The sequence below is a fragment of the Mandrillus leucophaeus genome, unplaced genomic scaffold, assembly GCF_000951045.1.
Source record: "Mandrillus leucophaeus isolate KB7577 unplaced genomic scaffold, Mleu.le_1.0 Scaffold82, whole genome shotgun sequence".
Classification (NCBI taxonomy): Eukaryota; Metazoa; Chordata; class Mammalia; order Primates; family Cercopithecidae; genus Mandrillus; species Mandrillus leucophaeus.
In genome coordinates, this window is record NW_012108919.1 from 1,538,056 (window position 1) to 1,546,701 (window position 8,646).

Consider the following 8,646-nt stretch of genomic DNA (forward strand, 5'->3'; position numbering starts at 1 on the left):
CAGAGCAAGGAATCAATTCCTTGCTTATCTACCCAATATTGTTATTTTTAAAACTGCTGTTCTCTCTCAGTGAGAATAAAAGTATCTTCCGGGGATAAAGGTGACTGAAGTGGAATAGATGCGGCTCCAGGAGAATGTCATCTAGAGCCCCATTGATTGTAGCATCCTGGTCTTTGAGGAGTTTAGTCGACCCTGTATACAACCTGCTGAGTCTGTGGGTGTGCAGGAAAGAGTTAACAAAACAGCCCCAAACTGCTGTCCTTGAAAAGGTCTGCTTGCCAGGCTGGCCCTTGTCTGGTATCTGAGAGCTCAGACTTTAGGAGGGTTCCCACTGATAGGAGTGGCTCAATGTGCTTAAGCTGTTCGTAGAAACAATATGGTTTATGACAAATCTTTGCTTTGCTTCTGGGAGTCTGGAATTTCAGTACATGTCCAGCAGAGGCTGTCTACAGGACCAGTACCCCTCGCAAAAATCTCTGAGCATTGAGTCTGTGATGAGCTTTCCTGGCGGGCACTCTTTCACACCTGTGGTCACAACTCACTGCTGAGGGAATGAACATATTCTATGCGATTCCAATAAGAGAGGATCTGGAAGCTTCTGCCTGGTTCCCCCCATGTCTCACCCCATGCACCTCCCTTTGCTAATGGCGTTTGGCATCCTTTTGCCCTAATAAATCATAGCCATGAGTATGTTTATATTTATATGCTGAGTTCTGTGAGTTCTCCTAGTGAATTACTGAAACCGAGGGTGATCTTGGGGACTTACCACACACAGGGCAGTAAAAACTCCTCAACAGCAGTGTAATGTCCACCACATATGCAATGACTTAAAATCTATCTATCCTATAGAATGCAAGCTCCATGAGTTCAGGGGCTATGTTCTGTTCATCACTATCTTTAGTACATGGTACAGTACGTATAACACAAATGGTATTGACTACCTTTTCTGAGGAACTGACTGACTAAACAGGATGGGAGGAGCAGGTTCTTAGCCAGTGAACTGTGGGCAGCTATATGCTATGGGTTTGAGCCTAAATTTGACTTCATTTTTGATCATGTAGATAAGTGACCCAAATTATGGGACAATATTTTAGGCTAAGTACCACATCATACATTGTGCAGCCATCCCTGGCATAGGTCTAGCTCATATTCATATGTTACGAAATGTGATCCTGCCTATTTTCATTCACCTGTAGCTCCCCCGTGTACTGGGTTGGAATAGTACCTCCCCTAAGTTCATGTCCTCTTGGAACCTCTGAATGTGACCTTATTTGAAAATAGAATCTTTACAGATATAATGAGTTAAAATGAGGTTAAACTGGGTAAGTGCGGTGGCTCATACCTGTAATCCAAGCAGTTTGGGAAGCCAAGGTGGGCGGATCACCTGAGGTCAGGAGTTCGAGACCAGCCTGGCTAACATGGAGAAACCCCGTCTCTACTAAAAATACAAAAATTAGCTGGGCATGGTGGCGGGTGCCTGTAATCCCAACTACTCAGGAGGCTGAGGCAAGAGAATCACTTGAATCCAGGAAGCAGTGGTTGGAGTAGCCGAGATCGCACCACTGCACTCCAGCCTGCCTGGGTGACAGAGTGAGACTATGTCTCAAAACAAACACCAAAAAAAGAGGTTAAACTGGATTAGGATGGCCATAATCCAATGATTGGTTTCTTTTTAAGAAAAGACAGATGCAGGCAGACACAGAGAGGAGGAGGCAATGTGAAGACTCATAGAGGTGTGGTAAAATGTGGAACTTGACTCCAGAGGTGGGGCTCAGACACCAGACCAGCCTGAGGACTAACTAAAACAGGGCCAGGGCAAAAGCGCTTTCAATCAGTCACGACCACCTGGGAGTTACTACCTCTTTCCATGGCAATGACCCAATGATTACTTCTTTCCTAGAAATTTCTGCATAAACTATCCCTTAATCTGCATGCAATTAAAAGTGGATATAATTATGACTACAAAACTGCCCCAAGCTGCTACTCTCTGCGCGCGGAGTAGGCCTGCTCTGCAGGAGCGGTCATGAAGCTGACACACTGCCTCTTCTTTAAAGCTGTTTTCTTCTACCTCTGGCTTGCCCTTGAATTATTCCTGGGTGAAGCCAAGAACTCTCGCAGGTTAAGTTCCACTTTGGGGCTCGCCTACCCTGCATCAGAGGGAGAAGGCCATTTGAAGGGGGAGCCAGAGACTGGAGTGACGCATCTACAAGCCAAGGAATGTGAAGGATCGCTGGCAAATGCCGGAGGCTGAGAGAGGCATGGGACAGATTCTCTCTCAGAGCCTCCAGAAGGAACCAACCCTATTGACACCATAATTTCAGCCTCCTGGCCTCCAAAACTGTGACAGAATCAATGTCCATGGTTTTAAGCCACCCAGTATGTGGTATTTTGCTATAGCAGTGCTAGAAGTGCTGATACAGCCCTTAAATCCTGAGCCTTGTATGTGATGAAGATTATTCTTTTTCCTTTGCACTCCTGGGAAACAGGCAAGTATTGTTGAATCACACTGGTGTACCTTTTACATTTTTGCCTATATAACTTAACTTAATACTCATATCTGTAAACATAGGCCTTTATTCTTGTATACAAGCTCCTGTCTCTAAATGAACCTGCCTAGATGGTTTTCTTCAGCCAGGTTTGATGTTAAAAAGAAATTACTCTACCAAAACCAATTATCTTGCATAAATATATCTGGACAACTCTTTGGAACTTAAGTATTCTTTTTTTTTTTTTTTTTTAATTTCTTGTTTGGAAGAAATGGCACGATACAAATCCAACAAGCATATATTCACCAAAGTACATTAGAAGTATTTTCCCCTCTGTGAAATCAGTGAAGACATTTGTAGAGGGTGGGAGAAGAATCCTGCAAATGCCACAGCAATAAGCAGATCAGAATAAACTTCAATGTGAAAAAAATATTCAGGGGCAGCTGACCGGCGGTGGGAGAGGGCAGGTGAAAATAAAAGCACGTTTATTTTTATGCATTAATAGATGGATAAAATGTGGCTCCAAAATGCGGCCCTGCTTGGGTAATGCGCCCCATCCTATTGGGATTAGAGTACAACGATGTTTTCAATGACATTCTTCTCCTGCCATTGGCCAATCAACAACATTTACTAAGTGCTTGTTCTGTGCTTATGACAGGTTAATGATCATCATTATCATCATGAGATAAATTACCAATACGAGATTTTTTCTTTTCTTTTTCTTTTTCTTTCTTTTTTTTTTTTTTTTTTGAGATAAGAGTTTCGCTGTTGTTACCCAGGCTGGAGTGCAATGGTGCAATCTCAGCTCTCTGCAACCTCTGCCTCCTGGGTTCAAGTGATTCTCCTGCCTCAGCCTCCCGAGTAGCTGGGATTATAAGTGCGAGCCACCATGCCTGGCTAATTTTTGCAATATGAGATTTTTTCTACCAAACTTGCTTCACCCAACTCAGGCTAGAGGGCATTCCAAATTCACTCCCGTAGGGAAGAGCTGTTACAGTAGCAATATGAACCAAAATAAGAGTCAATCTTAGTTTTTCAGTTTTTTTTAGAATAGAAATTTTTCCTTGTTTTATTTATTTACTTATTTTTTAGAGATGGGGGCCTTGTTTTGTTGCCCAGCCTGGATATGACCTTCTGGGCTCAAGTGGTCCTCCTGTCTCAGCCTCCCCGCTAGTTGGGAAAATAAGCATGAACCACTATGCCTGGCTTAGTTTTTGGAATTTTTTTTTTTTTTTTTTTTTTTTTAAATTTGAGACAGGGCCTCACTGTGTCACCCAGGCTGGAGTGCAGTGGTGTGATCTTTGGTTTACTGCAATCTCCACTTCCCAGGCTCAAGAGATTCTCCTGTCTCAGCCTCCCAAGTAGCTGGGACCACAGGTGCCCACCACCATGCCCAATTAATTTTTGTATTTTTAGTAGAGACGGGGTTTCACCTTGTTGGCCAGACTGGTCTCGAACTCCTGACCTCAAGTGATCTGCCCGCCTTGGCCTCCCTAAGTTCTGTGATTACAGATGTGAGCCACCTTGCCCAGCCAGTGTTTGGATTTTAAAATAGACTTTTACTTTCAGAGGGCAAGAATGGCGGATCACTTGAGCCCACAAGTTTGAGACCAGCCTGGGCAATGTGGTAAAATCCCATCTCTACAAAAAATGCAAAAATTAGCCTGGCATGGTGGCACATGCCTGTAGTCCTGGCTACTCTGGAGACTGAGGTGGGAGGATCCCTTGAGCCCAGGAGGTTGAGACTGCAGTGAGCCAAGATCACACCACTGCACTGCATCCTGGGTGACAGAGCGAGACCTTGTCTCAAAACAACAACAAAAAAGACTTTTGTTTTTAAAATATGGGTTTTACTATTATTCAGGTACGGTGAGGCCAGCAGCTGAGGAGAGGACCGCCACTGAAAAAGACTGTTAAACTTTCTGATCCCAAGGGGAGGGGATGCGACCCCCAAGGAGGGCCACAGGGGGAGCACCAGGATCACTCAGGAGGCAGCAGCAGGAATGAGGCAAAAACACGGGCAAGGATTGGCTAGTTTGAACAATTTCAGGGGACTCTGGGGTGGAGGGACTGTCCTGAGGTATCTGGTACCTGGCCCTGTATTGGTCCCAAGTATGGAGGAGGTAGAGGAGGGGGTGGAACGACCGGCCTCTAGATGAACGCGTTTGCGTGTGAAAGGCACACTCAAGGGAGAATCATTTACTGTCTCCAGGAATTGGCTAACCCTGGGAGGGGCAGTCTCTCCAGGGTCAGCAAGACCCAGTGAAACTGCATTTGCAGAATTACAAATAGTGAGAGAAATCTAACATGACTGACTCCATCTTGCTTCTAATCTCACAGGCTAAATTGCTTTTTTGCTTATTCTAGCACAGAGGCCATGATAACTCACGGCTATGGATGACTCACAAGCAATGAGAAGAATTTGGTTTATAGTTAAACTTGGAGGCCAGGGAAACTAACCCCACTCTTTGTCCAGAGATTGAAGCTGCATTCATAAGACAAGGTTAGACTTACGGACTTTGCTAATGACTAGGCAGAGTTAAACAATGACCTGCCATTGCTTAGCTCGTTTTCCTATAAGCTGCTGACTGCCCCAGAGTCGCGTAACTGGGGTTCCTGAGATTTATAACTGCCCCAGTGACTCCTCGATAACAGCACTATTGTGAAACTTAAAAAACTCGTTTTGAGATATTTTCGGTAGACCAAGAGATGCCACCTGGTCCTGAGACATTCCTCCCACTCACCCCTCCTGGAAACTGACTCAGGGGCATGAAGACAGTTTTAGACACCCCTGTGATTTCATCCCCAGCCAATCAATTGTTGCAGTTCCCCAGCCCTGTGCCCTCCAAAGTACCCTTAAAAAATCCTAGCCTCCAAATTCTCAAAGAAATGGGTTGAGAGATTTCTCCCTGTTCTCCTCACCTGGCCGGCCCTGTGATTATTAATCCCTTTCTTTGCTGCAGTAACTGCTGTTCTTTTTGGAGTATTTGCAGGACAGCGGGCAAGAAGAACCTGTCAGCCTGTGACACCAAGATGTCAAAATATCAGAATTATAGAAAATTAAAAGGCATGATTATTACGTCGGGTTTTTTAAGTTCAAATGGATACAAAAATAGAGACAATAGTATAAGGAACTCCATTTACCCATCTTCCAGCTTCAATAATTATCAACAAATCCTGTTTCATCTAGTCCCTACCTACTCTCCATCTTCCTCATCATTGGATTGTTTTGAAACAAATCCCACACGTCTAATCATTTCATCCACAACTATTTCACTATTGTAAAAGAAAAAGACTTTTTAAACATACAACACTATTATCATACATTAAAATTAACAATAACTCTTTACTATCATCAAAGATCCAGCCAGCATTCAAATGTCCTCAGTTACCTTGTAATATTTTTCAAAGTTTGCTCAAGTCAGGATAGAAATAAGATCCATATTGTATTTCATTGGCATATCACTTGAGTCTCTATTAATTTTAAATTCTCTTCCTTATGGTATTAGGGTAGCAATATAAAGAAAAGGTAAGAATCAAGTCTCATCTTACGACTTTCACCACAGCCTTTTAAACATCACAGTAGAGATAGTAGTTAAAAGTGTTTTGAATCTTAAGCTTTTGAATATCCTGTTTTTTAAGGATTCAGAGTATAATATTCATACCATAAACAGCAGATGCGGAGAAATACTTGCTGAGCCATTTTTTTTTTCCTTGCCTCAAAGGAATTTAAACTATCTGGGAACTGGGAGAAGGGTCAGAGCTGGATGGGAGAACAACTGAGTTGGAGAGCAACTGTCTGAGTGGGGCTTCAAGCCTGCGTCGACGCCTCTCTGATAAGACCACCAGTGAAGAGTGTGGAAATAGAATCCCTAAATATGTTTGGGGATCAGAAGTGTGGAAATAAATAAAGAACAACCAGATGAGAAGAGGCAAAGGCTATTTATTCAGAGCTTGCTACAGCAGGGAGTCAGCCGCTCACTGTTACTTGCGCTTGGCAGCAACTCCAAGGCCGGCAGAGGAGTGGGGAAGCTTTACAGAGGAAGGAAGGGAGGGCTTCAGGTGTGCACCGATTGGAGGCTGTTGGTGTGGGAAGCTGGATTGGCTCCCTAGAAGCAGGGTGTCCTATGTGGTTGCTTAGGGGTATTTACCTTTCTCTGGTTAGTACTGAATTGGAAAGAAGGACCAAAATTAGGGAAGCGTCAGTTGTTAATCAAATCCTGACCATTTTTGGCAGAACGAAAAGAATTATTGTTTGCGTTCCTGGATTATTACTAGGCATAGTGATCCGACTTCCTACAAGTCTGAGTTAAGGCAGGCTGACTTCCTGGGCTGGCTATTATAGGTAAGGGGCTGGTTTCCTGGGCAGGTTGCTGCAGGCTGTGGGTCAGTTCTTTTTTTTTTTTTTTTTTAGAAATGGAGTTTCACTCTTGTTGCCTAAGCTGGAGTGCAATGGAGCAATCTCGGCTCACTGCAACCCTCTGTCTCCCGGGTTCAAGTGATTCTCCTGCCTCAGCCTCCCAAGTAGCTGGGATTACAGGTGCACGCCACCATGCCCAGCTAATTTTTTGTAGTTTTAGTAGAAACGGGGTTTTACCATGTTAGCCAGGCTGATCTTGAACTGCTGACCTCAGGTGATCCGTCTGCCTCAGTCTCCCAAAGTTCTGGGATTACAGGTGTGAGCCACTGCTCCCGGCCCCTCTTTTTTTTTCTTTTTTCTTTTTTTCTTGAGCCAGACTCTCACTCTGTCACCCAGGTTGGAGGGCAGTGGCTTGACCTTGGCACACTGCAACCTCCACCTCCCAGGTTCAAGCAATTCTCCTGCCTCAGCCTCCCCAGTAGCTCGGATTATAGGCACGCACCACTGCGTTCAGCTGATTTTTGTATTTTTAGTAGAGATGGGGTTTTACCGTGTTGCCCAGGCTGGTCTTGAACTCCTGACCTCGGGTGATCCACTTGCCTCGGCCTCCCAAAGTGCTGGGATTACAGGTGTGAGCCACCACGCCCGGTGCCAGTTCTGTTTTTATACAGGGTCTGGCCATCGTCTGTTTATATATTCAGTCTCTCAGAGGGTGGAGAGGCTGCCTGTGCTGCACTTCCCAGGTGGGCCTTGCTAAGTTCTCCTCCTGCCAATCAGCTGTGACAGGCATAGAGCAGATAGGTGAGGAACCGATAAAACTTCCTGAGTGAGTGGCAGGGAAAATATCCAAAGTTCCCAGGCTCTTTCTCAGAGCTTGGCAAGTGCTGAGAGAGGGCCCTGCTGTCCTGGGAGGCCACGTCCTCAGAATAAAGAGCAACTGGCCCGGTTCAAGCACCGGAGACCAGATGGGAACAAGGGGCTTGTTACTCAGTGCTCAATCTTTGCTCTTTAATGGTCTTCTTAAAAGTATTTTTTTCTCTACCATTACAAACATTACACCATTTCAGTCTGATATGGTTTGGCTTTGTGTCCCCACCCAAATCTCACCTTGAATTGTAATCTGAATTGTAATCCCCTGGTGTTGAGGGAGGGACCTGGTGGGAGGTGACTGTTCTCATGATAGTGAGGGAGTTTTCAAGAGAGCTGATGGTTTTACTTTGTTTATTTTTATTTATTTATTTATTTATTTGAGATGGAGTTGCGCTCTGTTGTCCAGGTTGGAATGCAATGGCACGATCTCGGCTTACAGCAACCTCCACCTCCCGGGTTCAAGCAATTCTCCGGCCTCAGCCTCCCGAGTAGCTAAGATTACAGGCACCCGCCACCATGCCTGGCTAATTTTGTATTTTTAGTAGAGAGGGGGTTTCACCGTGTTGGCCAGGCTGGTCTCAAACTCCTGATCTCAGGTGATCTGCCCACCTTGGCCTCCCAAAGTGCTAGGATTACAGGCGTGAGTCACCGCGCCCGGCCACGAGAGCTGATGGTTTTGGAAGTGTTTGGAAGTTCCCCCTTCACCCTGCTCTCTCCCCTGCTGCCATGTAAGACGTGCTTACTTCCCTTTTGCCTTCTACCATGGTTTTAAGTTTCCTAAGGCCTCCTAGCCATGTTTTCTGTTAAGCCTGTGGAACTGTGAGTCAATTAGACTTCTTTCCTGTATAAATGACCCAGTCTTAGGTATTCTTTATAGCAGTGTGAAAGCAGACTAACACAAGTCCCATGGTGGCCCTGTGTATTAGCTAC